Raw genomic sequence first — 18,709 nt, 5'->3', positions numbered from 1 at the left:
AATATTGAAGATGATTAAAAATATTAAAGTTTCTACAAGACTTACTTTTCAACAACCATATGAGATATAAGCAGAAGCAGAAAAATGAAGGGTATAACCAAGGATGAGTGAAATGTTTCAAAGGTAATGAAAGAAGAGTGAATGTTGTATGCCCACATAATGAAAGATCAGCAGCTATTATCAGTTAAAAAATGTAATTATAATTATTTTTTTGGGAGAGGGCAGTATTGGTAGAAAGGAGAAGAACAAATAAAACAATTAAAGCAGTTATTTGGCATCAGAGATGTCACCAGGATTGACTAAACTGAGGATTATTTAGGGATCCAGGAGGTCAGTGTCTCTAGTGACTGGGTCATTGTGGGGCAAGTTGCTTCACCTCTTTTGGCCTCTGCTTCCTCATCTGAAAAAATGAGGGTGTGGATGATCTCCATTTAAAGTCTTATGTTGATTTAAAGTGTTATGTTCAGTGAATATATAGAGTACAGGGGAGGTGGGAAAAAATTTGCTTCACAGAGCCCTTCATTGTCAGAGATAAGAGTGGTGGCAACGAAAGAAAGATCACCAGGCTGGCATTCTTGAGCACTGCATACCAACCTAAACTCTGCCCTGAAATTGCTCTGCCACCTTGGGAAGTTACTTGATTCCTTTGGGCCTCAAATACCATATCCACAAAATGGGGATAACATGGTACCTCCAGTTCTAACTAATTGAGGTATTTTGAGGTTCAATAAGAACTATGACAAGACTTTAAAAAGTTTTTTGAAAAATGTCACATAAAGACAAGAGATTGTGAGGTTTCCCCTCACAAGGACCAGCAGATGCAGTTTCCTCCTTTACACACTTTCTTGCCTAAAAGGTTTTTTTTTTTTTTAAACTCCTGATGGATCCTGAAAGCTGGAGGGAGAAAACTGGGTTGATTAATGGATTTAGAATGGTTTCTCCTCTTAGTTAGCTGCCTGTGGTGAATAAGTGTGGGAAAAGTGGAGAGAGAATTCCCACAGAGCTTCTCAGAAGATCCCCTTCCAGAATCCATGCAAATCAGTTATTCATGTATTGCAAAAGGAAGCCTATTACTGATGCATTTTTTCATTGATTGTAGATGCACTGGAAATCAACAGGATTAAGTAGCTTATACAGAAATTGAACTGCCTCTGGTAGCAGCTGGGAGGTGGTAGGAAAATCTTTTCTAATAAGGTGTTCCTCATGCACCTCCCAGGGATGAATGTGGTGGCAGCTCCCTTGTTGGACTGTTCTGTGGCATTATTATGCTATTTTGCAAAGCCCTGCTTCTGGTAGAATTGAAGAGCTCTATCAACATCTCCAGCATTCCTATTAGGCTCAGAATTTTGCAATGGAAATGATGATTTTATTGTTTCAAGGGCTGGGAAGAGGCATCCCTCCAAGTAGCACTGGGCTGGAAAATGAAAACAACAAGCATGGAAACGACCTCCATCCCATTGACAGTAGGAGTGTGTGTTGGATTTGTAGGACATTTGACTCTCTCCCCATTGTGTTTCAATTCAGTTAAATTCTATACAATTCCATAAACATTTACAAAGTACCTTGCATGAGCTAGGCACTGAGCTAGATGTTGAGGATATAGATTTTTAAAAGGGGGGAGGGCGGCAGGCAGGAGTACAAAACAGTCCTGCTCTCAGGAAAGTGCGTTCTCTGGGGGCTGGGCTGGATTTAGCATGTATACATTTAAGTAAATATAAAATAGATACATGATCTGTAGCCCTATGTGTCAAAAACATGTATTGCCTACATTTTGGTATCATGGATATGAAATAATAACTGACATTTTAACGTGGTGCTTTAAAGTTTGTTTTTTTTTTTAAGTTTGTGAAGCGAAGTATTTACAATACAGTTGCTCTTGTGTGAGATGCGACCTAAAAAACAAAACAAAACACTTAGAGGTATCTCAAGGTAGGAACAGGAAGTTTATTTCAGTCCTCGAGGATCGGGTGTTCTTCCACCAGTATGCTCTCATGAAGGGAGACAAAGTACAGAAGCAAAAAGCCAGGTTAAATAACCCTAAGGGGAAGATTCCCCTTCCCACCAACTGACCAAATATTTGGTTTACAATCTAAGCATGATAATCTACCCCCAGAGACAGAGAACGAAGAAACAACATACATCTCCATATTTAGCATAGCACCTTAGTTTGCTGCCAAAATAAAGCAATTAGAATGTGCGATCAAGGCAAGGTCACCATGACCGGAATATAACAACAGGATATTGGGGGGGGGGCTTCATGGGTTTCAGGCTTGGCAAGATTTAACTACTGATGTAACACTGGGAGAAAAGGTGGGCTATAAAAATCTATATTTATCCTATTCTACCTTCTGAACTACCTCCAAATTCAGGATAGTCTTGCCCCAAATCTTAATTACACTGAGAAGTCTTCATAGGGACATCCCACTCATTCTCCTTTCAAATGATCCTTATCTGGGTACAAATCCTCATCCTCTTTTACCTGGAGCATTATGATAAACTCTTAGTTGTTTTCTCTCCCATTCTAATTCATTTTCTATACAGTTGCCAAAATAATATTTCTAAATCACAGGTCTGACTATGGCACCCTCATTAAAAAGCAAACAAAGAAACATCAGTTTCTCTTGGGGGAAAAAAAAAGTAACATCTTAGCTTGGCCACAGTCTGGCTCCCTCCAACCTTTCCAGCCTTATTTCTTATTTGACCATATCGAAGTTGCAGACAAATTGTACTACTGATTGATCTTTGAACTTGACACTCTATTCTCTCAATTTCCACGCATTCTCACAGCAGATACATGCTCCATGCCTGGAATGCACTCCTTTGTCCTCTTTGCCATTTATAATTCTTATTTTGCTTCAAGGCTCAGCTTAATTATCCTCTTCCTCCACAGTCCCTGTCCCTCACTCCATACATTTTATATAGTGTTTTAAGGTTTAGAAACAATTTTTTTTTCCTCACAACAAACCTGAGAAGTAGATAGGATTGCTCCATCTACCATCTATTGCACTGACCACTATCTGTGTGACTTTGAGTCAATCACTTAAATCGCCTGAGTCTCTGTTTTCTTACTATGAAACTGATGTTATAAGCTTAATAAGACTTAAATTATTGTGATATTGTGAGGCTCAACTGACATAAAATAGATACAAAGCAATGAATGTTTGCTATTATTACTGTGAATAATGTCCTCATTTTTACAGATAAGAAAGCTATTACTCAGAAGGGTAAAGTAATCTGCCTGAGGTCACAGGGCTTGTTAAGTGTCAGAGCAAAGAATAGAATCCAGATTTCCTTACTACAATTCCAACTCATTTCTCACTATGACATATGTGTTGTTATGCTTGTTTTATAGATAGGAAAACTGAGGTTCAGAAAGCAGAAATGATTTGCCCATGATTCTACAACCAGAGTTCCTAATGTTAAAAAAAACAAAACAAAACCAAAAAGGCAAAACAAAACAAAAAACAAACAAACCAGATCTGAGTTAACAGGCATCACAGATTTGATGAAATAAAATTCAGGAATGGAATATTGTTCTGAATGGGTATATTAAGAAAGTATCATTATGTGATGAAATTCAGGAACAAGAAGGAGAAATCATGGTGGAGAACATTTGGGTCAAGATTAGTGGAAGAATAAGCAGAAGTAATTTTGTCATTAAAACCTACTACAGACCACCTGGGCAGAAAGAGGAAGTAGATGAGTTTGGGTATTTAGTTTGGGAAACATCACAACCCTAGCACAGAGGTATGAGTTTTGAAACTATAAAATTGAAAATAAACTATTTCAGAAACAGAATCTAGGTAGCAGTTATGGGGAACTTCCATTATCTGGATACATGTTGGAATTTTCTCTTCCCCTTTTCTTTCTTCCTCTTTCCTTTCCCCTATTCCTTCTCACCACCATGGAGGAAACATGAGAAAAGAATATCTTCTGCATCCCTTTTCCCCTTCTTTTCCTCCTTTCCTTCCTTCCTTTTTTCTTCTTGGTGGTGGGAATGACTAATCCCTCCTATAGTTTATGATAAAGATGGAGAAGAAATCTGAAGAAGTCTGACTGAAGCCGTGGATTTGGGGAAAGGAGGATTCAGAGGAAGGATGGAGGATCCCAAGACTAAGTTTCTAAGTTGGCCCAGGACCAACTGAATCCTTGAGAATGAAATTATGAAGACAAAGAGGGAAAGAATTCTGAGGAGGAAAAATTGGAAGATAACCAAATGAATACACAGAGAATTCGCCAATTAACTTTAAAATGTTAAAATATATGTACAGAAGAAAATGGCAGGGATCAGTAACAAAATATGAAAGCAAAAGTGTGACACAGTACTCTTAACATATGGTTGAGGATGTCAAAGCTCAGAATGAGCCCAAGTTAGTGAAGAAAGCCTGAGGATAATTTCCCCCCTCTTAGCTATATTGAAGAAAAGAAGAGTTTCAAAGAGGCAATTCAAAAGTTGCTTGGAATGATGATAGACCCAAGACAGTTTAAAATAGGCACATGTTCAAATCTTTGGGGTTTTTTTTTCTCTGTCATGAAGAATGACCTTTAAACTGGAATCCACAGAACAAAAATAGCAACCTGGGAAATGATCCCTAATATAAGTAAGAAGATATAGCAAGAGGGTATCTAATTCCCTTTGGTGAATTTGAGTCACTGGGTTCAGTTGAACACCATTGCCTGGGACTGGAAGGCTGATTATTGCTAGCAGATGTGATTGCTGAGTAACTGTTAGTTACATTTGGAAAATCTTAGGAAGCAGTTAGGTAGTACAGTGGATAGAGCATTGGCCCTGGAGTCAGGGGCCTCAGATACTAACTGTATGAATCTGGGCAAGTCACAACCCCTATTGCCTCTTTAAAAAAAAAGAAGAAAAAAAGGAAAATCTTGGAGAATGAGAGAGGTATGGCAGGACTAGCTGAGAAATAATAATTAAAGAGCAATTAGCAAACAACCAAAAATGAAGTGATGATTACAAAGAGCATGGCATTATAATGAAGACACCCTGGTATACTGACATTATATCCCTCTTGTGACAAACGTGTTAAAGTAGTAGATCAGGGGAATGCTATGTACATAGTTGTCCTAGATTTTAGTCAATCATTTGAAAAAGTGTTTCATACAACTATTGTGGGAAAATGGAGAGATGTTATTGGATGACAATACAATTAGGGTTCTAGTTGGTACTCAAAGAGAAGTCATTAATGGTTCAGACCTTGGTAGTGGGTTTCCAGTGGAGTGGCCCAATGATTTGTGCTTAGTCCTGTGATGTGTAACATTTTTGTTAATGACTTAACTGAAGGTATAGATAGTTTAGCAAATTAACAGGTGACACAAAGCTAGGAGGTTTGACTAAAATACTGGTTGACAAATCAGGATCCTAAAAGCTCTTGACTGGGTAGAGCACTGGGTTGAATCTATTACAATGAAATTCTAGCAAGAAAAGTCAAGTCTTACACTCAGTTTCAAAAAATCAGTTTCCCAAGTCCAAAAGGAGGGAGGAATAGCTAGATAACTGTTTGAAGTCTCAAAAAGGTCTAGGTGTTTTAGTGGGCTGCATTTTCAAAGAGTCACCAGTATGATATGACAGTCAAAAAACAAATGTGATCTTGGACTTCATTAAGGGAGGTGTGAGTTCCAGAAATAAGGATGCTGGAGTTTCTACTTTGTCCAGGTCATTGTTGTTTCTCCTTTGTTCTCAAGGAGGACCAGTGACATCAGGAAGAGATGTCTTGACTTGCAAGTGAATTGATTTAAGTGAGACACGACTGTGCAAAGTCTCTAGGCTCATGCTTTCCTCCAGAGCCATCCGGGTCCAGTGGCAAGACATAGATCAGGATGACTGGAGATGGCCCCAGATGCAGACTTTGTCCAGGTCAGGCTGCATTTGGAGTATTGTGTTTAGTTCTAGGCACTGCCTTTTAGGAATGTTATTGATAAGATGGAGAGAGTCCAGAGGAAGACAATCAGGATGGTGAAGGAAGGCCTTAAATACTTGTCACAGGAGGACTGGCTGAAGGAACTGAGTTTATTTATCTCAGAGGAGAGGAAACATGGTAGCTGTGTTTGAGTAATTATAATATTAGCAGTTCTAATTTATACAGTGCTTTAAGACTTTCAGGGTGCCTTATATATATTACAGCGATCCCTTCTACATTGTATGGCCCCTGTGATCTGGAAAATCTGCATAGAATTTTTTGGCTTTCCCTTCATATCAGAGAAGAAGTCTGAATTTTTTCTTTATCTTTTATAGGGTGCTTACAGTACCTTATTATAAAATTTGAGTTGATATTATACAATACCATACATATATTTTATGCATTTCTGAGTTTCTCATTTTTTTGTATATCACCTTCATGTGTTATCTGCAGCTTCTACAAAACTCCTAAAAATTCCCATTTAATTTCTTATATCCACCCTCGACATATCGAAACTCATAGTGGGGAAAGTTGTGATGTGGAAAGGATAACTGTATTTTATTTGATCTTCACAGCAGTCATTTTAGGTTGACTAAACTGTCCTGGCTAGTGAGTGAGCACAAATTCATCTAACCTAATATATCTAGCTGTCTTCAGATCACTCTTTATATCTCATGTAGCCATTTATCTCTGCCATAGTGCATTACACCCTTCTTACCTTTGTCCAGCCCTCTCACCTTCTACTTTGTACTCTGCTCTGGAAGCAATAATCAAATCAATACTACCATTGCTATTTGAAGGGTGTGACATAGCTGGGCCTGGAATCAGGAAGAACCGAGTTCAAATCTAGCCTTACACACTTACCAGGTGTGTAATCCTGGGCAAATCACTTAACCTTTGTTGGTCTCAATTTCCTCAGCTGTAAAATGGGGATAATAATATCTCCTACTTCCCAGTGTTGTTGTGAGGATAAAATGACATAACATTTGTAAAAAACTCTTAGCCCAGTGCCTGGTACCTAGTTAGTGCTATATAAATGCTCATCCTCTTTCCCTTCCCTTTCCCCTCCAATGATTTCACTTACCACCCCTGTGATTCCCAAATGATAATTTTCTTCCATAGCCAGAATACTCCTGTATCTATTTTCTCTCCCTGTCAAACTATAAGCTCCTTTAGGGGAGGAGCTGTCTCAACTTTGTATTTATATCCCCACTACCTGATTTTTTTTAAAATATTGTGCTTGACAAGGTAGGTACTTGAATTTTTTTTTCCCATTTTACCCGAGAGAAAATTGAGGGTCAAAGAGGTTAAGTGACATACTCAGGGTAACACAGTTGGTAATTGTTTTGAGGTAGGATTTGAACCCAAGTCTTCCTGACTTCAAGTCCAGCACTTTATCCACCACACCATGCTACCTCACAAGGACTGTCATGGGGAAGGGGGATTACACTTGTTCTATTTGGCCGCAATGGACAAAACCAGGACAAATGGATAGATATGGCAGAGACCATTTTAGGATTGCTGGCAGGGAAAATTTGCTGACAATTAGAACTGTCCAAGAGCAGAAAGGACTAACTGAATGTGGTGGGTTGTCTCCCATTGGGATTATTCAAGCATAGGCTGGTTGGCCATTTGTCAGGTATGTTATCATAGAGCTTCCTTTCATATGGGATGCACAAGATGGCTGCTGAGAGCCCTTGCAAACTCTCATGTTCTGTAATTCCATGTTTCATCTCTGTTCACTTCTTATACTCATTCTGATCAAATTGAGGTATTGAACCCTCTATTTGTACTTCTGCAGTTATATGAAGGCTTCTAAGCAGCCCAAGCCCCAGTGCTTGTGCCATTCTAGAGTTTTATCAACTGATTTATCCCATGTTTGCATCTGCTGACTAAACTTTTTGGTTATTAAGCTAAGTGAAGCATGTAATCTGCAATTAATTTTTATTATGTTCATGATTCTTTTCTACAAAGCTTATCATAATTTCACAACCTTAACTGCATGACTAAAATTTATTTTGAAGGAATAGGTTTTAAACTCATAATCCAGAAAAATAAAAAATTATCAATAATAATTAACTAGCAATATTAATCATCTTTATTAATAAATAATATTTTAAAAAGTAATGATTATTGTTATTGTTATTATATAGGGAGAGGTGTATTTTTTGGTTTTGTTTTTGCGAACCAAAATACATCAACAAAACAACCAAACTGCTACAGATTTTTGTTGTTCAGTTGTTTCATTCTTGTCTGACTCTTTGTGACACCATTTTGGGTTTTCTTGGCAGAGATATTGGGGTGACTTGCTATTTTCTTCTCCGCCTCATTTTACAGATGAGGAACTGAGGCAAACAAGGTTAAACAGGTTGCCCAGGTTCACACAGCCAGTAAATATCTGAAGCTAGATTTGTACTCAGAAAGTTATCTTCTTGACTTCAGGCCCAGTACTCTATCCAGTGTACCATTTAGCTGCCTTTCTTTTTTTTATAATTAATTTATTTACTTTTAGTTTTCAACATTCACTTCCATAAGGTTTGGAGTTTCAAAATTTCTGCCCCTCCAACTCCTCTCTCCCCACCAAGCCAGCATTCAATCTGATATAGGCTCTGCTTATACATTCACATTAAGCATATTTTCCCATTAGTTATGACGTAAAGAATAGTTAGAACTAATGGGAGGAACCATGAGAATGAAGAAATAAAACAAAACAATAAAGGAAAAGGAGAGCAAATAGTATGCTTCTATTTGCATTTAGACTCCATAGTTCTTTCTCTGGAAGTGGATAGCAATTTCCATCATGAGTCTTTCAGAGTTGTTTTAGATTCTTGCATTGCTATGAAGAGCCAAGTCTATCAAAGTCAATCATTGCGCAATGTGCGATGTTACTGTGTACAATGTTCTCCTGGTTCTGCTCATTTCACTCTGCATCAGTTCATGTAAGTCTTTCAGTTTTTTTGAAGCCTGCCAGCTCATCATTTCTTATAGCACAATAGTAAACCATTAAATTCATATACCACAACTTGTTTAGACATTCCCCAATTGATGGACATCCCTTCAATGTCCAATTCTTGGCCACCACAAAAAGAGCTGCTATAAAGATTTTTGTACATGTGGGTCCTTTTCCCATTTGTGTGATCTCTTTGGGAAACAAACCTAGAAGTGGTATTGCTGGATCAAAGGGTATGCACAATTTTATAGCCCTTTGTGCATAATTCCAAATTGCTCTCCAAAATGGTTGGATCATTTCACAACTCCACTAACAATGTGTTAGTGTGCCAATTTTCCCACATCTTCTCCAACATTTATCATTGTCCTGTTTTGTCGTGTTGGCCAATCTGATAGGTGTGATGTGGTACCTCAGAGTTGTTTTGATTTGCATTTCTCTGATCAATAGTGATTTAGAACATATTTTCATATGACTATAGATAGCTTTAGTTTCTTCCTCTGAAAAGTGCCTGTTCATATCCTTTGACCATTTATCAATTGAGGAATGACTTGTATTATTATAAATTTGACTCAGTTCTCTATATAGTTTAGAAATGAGGCCTTTATCAGAGACATTGGTTGTAAAAATTCTTTCCCAGTTTTCCTCTTCTCTCCTAATCTTGGATGCATTGGCTTTGTTTGTGCAAAACACTTTTCAATTTAATGTAATCAAAATTGTCCATTTTGCATTTCATAATGTTTTCTATCTCTTGTCTGGTAATAAATTCTTCCCTTCTCCATACATCTGAAAGGTAAACTATTCTTGCTTTTCTAGTTTGTTTATAGTATCAGTCTTTATATCTAAATCCTGTATCCATTTTGACTTCATCTTGGTATAGGGTGTAAGATGTTGGTCTATTTCTAGTTTCTGCCATACATTTTTCCAGTTTTCCCAGCAGTTTTTGTTAAATGGTGATTTCTTATCCCAGAAGCTGGGGTCTTTGTATCTGTCAAATAGTAGATTAGTATAGTCATTGACTACTGTGTCTAGCATACCTAATCTATTCCACTGACCACTCTATTTCTTAGCTAGTATCAAGTAGTTTTGATGTTTGTTACTTTATAGTACAATTTAAGATCTGGTACATCTAAGCCACCTTCCCTTGGCATTTCTTTTCATTAGTTTACTTGATATTCTGGACTTCTTATTCTTCCAGATGAATTTTGTTATTAATAAGTGAATTAATTTAGGTAGAATTGTCATTTTTATTATATTAGTTTGGCCTACCTATGAGCAATTAATGTTTTTCCAACTATTAGATCTGACTTTATTTGTGTGAAAAGTGTTTTGTAATTGTGTTCATATAGTTCCTGGTTTTGTTTTGGCAGATAGACTCCAAATATTTTGTAATGTCTACAGTAATTTTAAATGGAATTTCTCTTGCTATCTCTTGCTACTAGGCTTTGTTAGTAATATATAGAAATGCCAATGATTTGTGTGGGTTTATTTTATATCCTATAACTTTGCTAAATTTGTTTAAGTAATTTTTTACTTGATTCTCTAAATATACCATCATATCATCTGCAAAGAATGATAGCTTTGTTTCTTTGCCTATTCTAATTCCTTCAGTTTTTTTCTTTTCTAATATCTACAATTAATATTTCTAGTACAGTATTGAATAATAGTGGTGATAATGGACATTCTTGTTTTACCTCTGATCTTAATGGAAATGCTTCTAGTTTGTCCCCATTACATATAATGCTTACTAATGGTTTTTGATAGATGCTATCTATCATTTTAAGGAAGACTCCATTTATTCCTATATTCTCTAGTGTTTTTAACAGGAATGAGTGTTGTATTTTGTCAAATGCTTTTTCTGCATCTACTGTGATAATCATATGATTAATGTTAGTTTTGTTGTTGATATGGTCAATTATGCTGATAGTTTTCCTAATATTGAGCAAGCCTTGCATTCCTGGTATAAATCTTACCTGATTACAGTGTATTATTCTTGTGATAAATTGTTGTAATCTCTTTGCTAATGCTTTATTTAAAATTTTTTCATGGATATTCATTAGGGAAATTGGTCTATAATTTTCTTTCTCTCTTTTGACTCTTCCTGGTTTAGGTATCAGCACCATATTTGTATCATAAAAAGAATTTGGTTGGACACCTATTTTCCCAAATAGTTTATATAATATTGGAATTAGTTGTTCTTTAAATGTTTGATAGAATTCACTTGTAAATCCATCTGGCCCTGGAGATTTTTTCTTAGGGAGTTCATTGATGGCTTGTTCAATTTCTTTTTCTGAAATGGGGTTATTTAAGTATTTTATTTCCTCTTCCATCAATCTGGGCAATTTATATTTTTGTAAATATTCATCTATTTCACTAAGTTTGTCAAATTTATTGGCATACAGTTGGGCAAAATAGCTCCTAATTATTGTTTTGATTTCCTTTTCATTGGTGGTTAATTGACCCTTTTCATTTTCATAGCTGTCCTTCTGCTACGGACAGATATGCATAATAAAGACAAAAATGTTGGCTATGTGGGAGGAGATCATTGACCTAGCCACAAATCCCTTTGCATGCTTAAACCAAAGAGAATGCTGCCTAAATTTAATTCTAAAATTGATGTTTACCTGTAAAAGAGGGCTTTGTCCAAATGGAAAACGAAGTCCAAAAGCTTACTGAAGAAAATACTTCCTTAAAAATTAGAATGGAGAAATTGGAAACTAATGACAATTTAAGAAATCAACGCACTGTAACACTAATCCAAAGGAATGAAAAAAAATAGAAGAGAATGTGAAATATCTCATTGGAAAAACAACTGACTTGGAAAATAGATCCAGGAGAGAGAACTTAAAAATTATTGGACTATCTGAAAGCCATGATCAAAAAAAGAGCCTAGACATCATCTTTCAAGAAATTATCAAGAAAAACTGCCCTGATATTTTCAAACCAGAGGGCAAAATAGAAATTGAAAGAATCCACCCATCACCTCCTGAAAGAGATCCCCAAAAGAAAACTCCTAGGAATGTTGTAGCCAAATTCCAGAATTCCCAGGTCAAGGAGAAGATATTGCAAGCAGCCAGAAGGAAACAATTCAAATATTGTGGAAACACAATCAGGATAACACAAGATTTAGCAGCTTCTACATTAAGGATCTGGAGGGCATGGAGTATGATATTCCACAGGGCAAAGGAGATAGGACTACAACCTAGAACCACCCACCCAGCAAAACTGAGTATAATCCTTCTGGGTGAAAAATGGTCATTCAATGAAATAGGGGACTTTCAAGCATTCCTGTGGAAAAGACCAGAGCTGAATAGAAAATTGACCTTCAAATACAAGACTGAAGTGAAACATGGAAGAGGTAAACAGGAAAGAGAAATCATAAGAGACTTATTGAAGTTGAACTGTTTACATTCCTGCAGGGAAAGATGATATTTGTAACTCATGAGTCCTTTGTCTGTATTAGGGTAGTGGGAGGGAAAAAATTATATGTATAGATAGATAGAGGGCACAGGGTGAGTTGAAGATGAAGGGGTGATATCTGGAAAATAAAATTAAGGCATGAGAGAGGATTATACTGGGAGAAGGAGAAAAGGAGAAGTAGAATGAGGTAAAATATCTCACATGAAACAGACAAGAAAAGGCTTTTACAGTGGAGGGAAAATGGGGGAAGCTGAGAGGGAATGAGTGAATCTTATTCTCATAGGATTTTACTTAAGGAGGGAATAACATACAAAATGGGGTATGGAAATCTATCTTACCCTACAGGAAAATAAGGGGGGAAGGGGACAAGAGAACAGGGGATTGATAGAGGGGAGGGCAGATTAGGGAAGGGGATAATCAAAAGCAAATACTTCTGAGGAGGGACAGGGTCAAAAGAGAGAATAGAATAAATGGGGGCGTAGGAGAGGATGAAGGGAAATATACTTAGTTTTTTACAACAGGACTACTATGGAAGTGTTTTGCATGACTGACTACACATCTATAACCTATATCGAGATGCTTGCCTTTTCAATGAGGGTGGGTGGGGAGGGAGGAAGGGAGAAAATTTGTAACCCAAAGTTTTAAAAACACACGTTAAAAAAAATTAAATTAAAAAAAGAATTAGCAATTTGGGGGGGATGATCATCAATTGGGGAATGCCTGAACAAGTTGTTGTATATGAATGTAATGGAATATTATTGCTCTATAAGAAATGATGAGCAGGCAGATTTCAGAAAAACCTGGAAAGACTTACATGAACTGATGCTGAGTGAAAGTGAGCAGAACCAGAAAAACAGTGTACACAGTAACAACAACATTGTGTGATTATCAACTTTGATAGGCTTAGCTCTTCTCAGTAACACAATGATTAAGACAATTGCAAAAGATTCATGATGGAAAATTCTATCCACTTCCAGAGAAAGAACTATGGAGTTTGAATGTAGATTGAACCATACTATTTTCTTTCTTTCTTTTTTTTTTTCTTTCTCTTGGTTTTTCCCTTTACCCCTAATTCTTCTTTACAACATGACTAATGTGGAAAAAAAAAAGAGGGCTTTGATCTCTGACCAGTCATGGGAATCAGAAATATTTAATTTTAGCCTGGAGGTACTTTGGCTTTTGTTAAATGGGTATAGTGGTTCATTAGGTGATGTTATAGACAATATATCCTAGAGAACCCAAGACCAAATTGTTTGTTTGTTTGTTTTGGTTAGGCAATTGGGGTTAAGTGACTTGCCCAGAGTCACACAGCTAGGAATTATTATATGTCTGAGGCCGGATTTGAACTCTGGTCCTCCTGACTCCAAGGCCAGTGCTCTATCCACTGCACCACCTAGCTTCCCCTCAAGACCAAATTGTTTAGGTGGCCCAGATAAAATCTTTTGTAGTGAAAAATGACACTAACTTTGGGCAGAAGGAACAGACAAGAGGAGAACAGTTTGAACTAATCTGACATTTTGGAAATGCAGATTTCATAGTGATGCAGTTTAGGGGTGCAGAGGCCCCAAAACTATTGAGGTACAGGGCAGAGTCATCTGGAAATGATGTAGACTCAAGCAATCTTTCAATTGGCAAAAGTTTATTATAATGCTAATAAAGTGGGCGGAGCTCCTTAGGTAACTTGCAACTTAAGGGGAGTGAATCTAAAGCTTATATAGAAAAAGTTCAGTGAATGGTATGCCAAATATGCTAATTAGGTGACTCTGGGCAGGATCAAGGACTCTTAAAGGAACATATAGTTTCTGTACCTTGGGCACAGGCATCATTTACTACTGGAAACCCTGGGGTTGCAGAGGGAGTGTTCTATGGGGTGTATTTTTGGTCTGCTTCACCTGTAACAAGATACCCTTATGAGCTGACGTCTATAGCTTGACCTCTAGATTGTATACGGTAACTGTGGGAATCAGTACATGATAGTTCTGCTGGTATAAGATAGTCCTGTTCATACAAGGGGAATTCTACAGCCTGTTCTTGTAACAGGGAGAGATAATTTGCCTCATTGGGGCCCACTCATGAGTTATAGCCAGAGATAGGGTCTTTGGGCTGGGGAGAGACGTGGTTGTAGGGCTGGGGTCCAAGCACCCTATCATTAGGCTCCAGAGAGAGCATAGGTGAGATCTTATGGGCTAAAGATCTACAGGTAAATCAAACCAGGAAGAATGAGTACCTCTCAAGAATGAAGTTCTGAAGACAGAATACAGAAAATTCTAATAAGAAGAAAATGTTGAGCCCCAAAGAGATTAGTGTGGACATCTAGGAAGTTTATCAAACAAATGAGATTTCAAAATTTTTTATTGCTAACTTGTGTTAAATTTTAAAAACAGCAATTCCAAATTTCTTTCTAGAATGGTTGGACTACTACAAAACTTTACAGATAGTGTATTCATGTTCCTATCTTTTTAAAGCCTCTCCAACATTGGTTATTTCCATCAATTGTTGTAAGGTCTAGAATTCCGCTACCCAGGAACTCTGTATCTCCCTCCCAAACAGTGAGGCAAGTTTGATACCCACAGCAGAGACCAAGAAGCTCCAGATTGATAATAGGTAATAGTTTAATTAATTTGATTACTTACATTGGGGCAGAATGATGGATCCTTGCCAAGAGTGTAACAATCTTTGGTCCTGGGCAGTGGCCAGACCAATGGTAGATCCCTGCAAAGACCCCTCAAAAATCCCTGTGGTAATTATAGAAATTAGACAAAGGGAGGAGGAGTCATAGGGTACATCACTACTGAGGGGTTTCTGCTTAGTAATGAGCTCATTTCCAAGCTTGAGTATTAAGCCAGTGTTGATGGGTAAATGCCTAAACATGAGATTGTATACTGGTCATGTGCTGGACATGAACTGATCACTGTGTCCATGTTATGGCTTTCATCAATCACAGTATCTAAGTTATGACTCAGTGTCTGGTTTTTAATAGGTCACCATGTCCAAGCTTCCACCTTTCATGGAGTTTTAAGTTAATGCCTTTTTACTTCTTACTGTGTATTATGGCTTTTCCCCAATTGCAACCCCACAATTGTCATCTTGGATAATTTGCTAGGTAGTAGGTAATACTTAAGAGGTATTTTAATTTGAATTTCTCTTATTATTAGTTTTATTTATTCATCATAAATATCTCATAGTATTTATTTATGTAGTCGTTAATAGTTTGCAACTTTTTTTTTGAAAATTGTTCATATCCTTTGCCAAATTTGTTTTTTTAAATGTATATGTGTATATACACATACACACTACATATAGGTATGTATATACTAATATACACATACTACATATACGAACATATATATATGTAATTTGTATATACGACAATATATACATGCATATGTATATACATGGTGTGTATGTGTGTGTTGTGTGCGTGTGTGTGTGTGTGTGTGTGTGAGAGAGAGAGAGAGAGAGAGAAAAAGAAGGAAGAGGAAGAATTTCTGAAAGGATAGATAGAAGGAAGTGGGAATGTTTAGCTAAAGAAGGAAGAATATGCTTACTGTCTTCAAGTATTTAAAAGCCTCCTATATGGAAGAGGAATTAGATTTATTCTTCTAGAACCAGGAGCAATGGGTGGGCCTTCTAGGTGTCTTCCTGCTCTAAATTAGCATAATGGACAGAAAGCTTGCCTCAAAGTGAGGAACCTTCTACCTCTTAAACATATTGGCTGAGAGACCCTGAGCAAAGGTCAACTAACTTCTCAATGTTCCAGGAAACTCTCTAATACTATAAGAGAAAGTGTTGGTAAAAAAGAATTGCATCATTAGGAAGTTTGTATATCAATGAAATCATAGGTCCAGTACATATCTCTGTCCTATGATATTGTAGAGAGGGAGATTTTGGCTTGATAAAAGTTAAAATAAAACAAAAACCCCAAACTTCCTAATAATTGCAACTCTCTCTCAGGAAGTAGTGAATATAACCCTGAACTTGGGATGGTGAAGAGCTGAGTTCAAATCTAGCCTTTAACCCGTGCTAGTTGTGTGACCCTGGCCAAGTCACCTAACCTCTGTCTGATCCAGTTTTCTCATCTGTAAAATGGAGATAATCATAGTAATAATCCTACCCTCTGGGGTTGTTGTGAGGATCAAATGAGATATTTGTAAGGTGCTTTGTAAATATTACAGTGTGATATAAATATTAGTTATTATTTATTGTTATTAACTGCACTATAGTTCTTCTACTTTATAGTGGATGCTTTAGAGGATATTTCTGTTCAGGTACAAATTGTAATAGATGATGCCTGAGATCCCTTCCTACTCAAATACTGTGGTTTTATGAAATTTAAGAAGAGAAACTTAGCTAATCTTATGTTGACTGAAGGAATTGCTCCCTGTTTTTAAAAATTAATTAATTAATTAATTTTTAGTTTTCAGCATTCACTTTTATGTTTTTGAGTTCTAAATTTTTTCCTCTTCCCTCCCCACCCCCCTCCTCAAAATGGCATGCAATCTGATATAGGCTATACATATACAATCATATTAAGCACATTCCAACATTAGTCTTGTTGTGAAAGAAGAATCAAAACAAATGGGAAAAAAACCACAAGAAAGAAAAAAAGAGAAAAATTAGTATGCTTCAATCTACATTCAGACTCCATAATTCTTTCTCTGGATGTGGATAGCATTTTCCACCATGAGTCTTTTGGAATTGCCTTAGATCATTGCATTGCTGAGAAGAGCTAAAGTTTATCAAAGTTGGTCATCACACAGTGTTGCTGTTACTGTGTACAATGTTCTCCTGCTCCACTTGGCATCAGTTTATGTAAGCCCAGGTTTTTCTGAAATTCACCTGCTCATCATTTTTTATGCAGCAGTAGTATTTCATTACATTCATGTACCACAACTTGTTCAGCCACTCCCCAGTTGATGGACATCCCCTCAATTTCCAATTCTTTGCCACCACAAATAGAGCTGCTCTAAATATTTTTGTACATGTGGGACCTTTTCCATTTTTTATGATCTCTTTGGGATACAAAGAGTAGTAGTATTGCTGGATCAAAGGGCATGCACAATTTTATAGCCCTTTGTGCATAGTTCCACATTGCTCTCCAAAATGGTTGGATCATTTCACAACTCCACTAACAATGTGTTAGTGTTCCAATTTTCCCACATCTTCTTCAACATTTATCATTGTCCTGTTTTGTCATGTTAGCCAATCTAATAGGTGTGATATGGTACCTCAGTGTTGTTTTTAATTTGCAATTCTCTAATCAATAGTGATTTAGATTGCTCCCTTTCATTATGTGGATTTATTCTCTGTGCTCCCTAAATCATCCAAACCTCAGAAAAGATCCTTTTTGAGGGGTGTGGTAAAGTCTAGACTTGTAATTTCCTCAGAGGGGATAATTTCTTTCCCTGGTATAGATGACTTCTATAACTTACCAAATGATTGGATTGCTATAACGTGCTTTGAAAACCTTAAAGCAATATGTAAATGAGCTATTCTGATTAGTAAGGTCTTACAGCATTGCCTTCGGCACTGCAAGTTGAACCCAGGTCTTCCTTGACTTCAAGGACTGTCCTTTCTCCATTATGTCACACATAATAGAACTGGAAAAAAAAATGTAAGGCCCTGCTGTAACAGAACTAAAAATAGCCTCTAGCAGGTGAATGTGACACTTATTGAATGTCAAGCATTTCATCATTCATAAATAGTCTACCACTTATAATACTGCCTGAAGTACTGGCTTCAAGTCCCCACTAACATTTCACATTCTACAGGAAGCTTTTCACAATTCTCCTTAACTCTAGTGCAGATGGTCTCCCAACTTATTTGGCCTACTGCCCCCTTTTAAAAAAAATACTTGTGCTCCCCTGGAAATCTACTTTCTTTAACCTTTTAACTTTTTTTTGTGAAATTTGTGTCATATATATACATAAATATATATATACATATGTGTGTATATATATATATATACACACACGTATTTTAAAATGATACATCTTAAATTTATTGATTTATTGTAAATTTGTGTTTTTTCCCTGCGTTGAAATTTTGATGATGCAATATTGCATCATGTAACTGTATAGTATCATATTGTAAAAAGTCATTACACACACATATTCCTACAGATGCATGTTGGACTTCCTGACAATGTGCTACCTATTCCCCTGCCAACACTTGCTTGTTAAGATCTGCAGGTGGATTTGACCACTGATGGGTTATAATTTGCATTTTGTGTGTTTATTTGGAAAATAATGTAATCACTACAACTTTAGCTGTGTTACACAACAGATGAAACGTGTAGGAATGATTTTCAAAATTTTTTTCTCTTTACTTCTTTCCTTATGCTTCCACCATCTCTTTATTTTTATTCTGTGTCCTTCAAATGAACCAGAGGCTCCCACAGATTCCTCTGGATCATTCCAGCACCCCC

This window comes from Vombatus ursinus, unplaced genomic scaffold (genome assembly GCF_900497805.2).
Source record: "Vombatus ursinus unplaced genomic scaffold, bare-nosed wombat genome assembly UNPS02014848.1, whole genome shotgun sequence".
NCBI lineage: Eukaryota > Metazoa > Chordata > Mammalia > Diprotodontia > Vombatidae > Vombatus > Vombatus ursinus.
Note: the sequence above shows the minus strand (reverse complement) of the source record.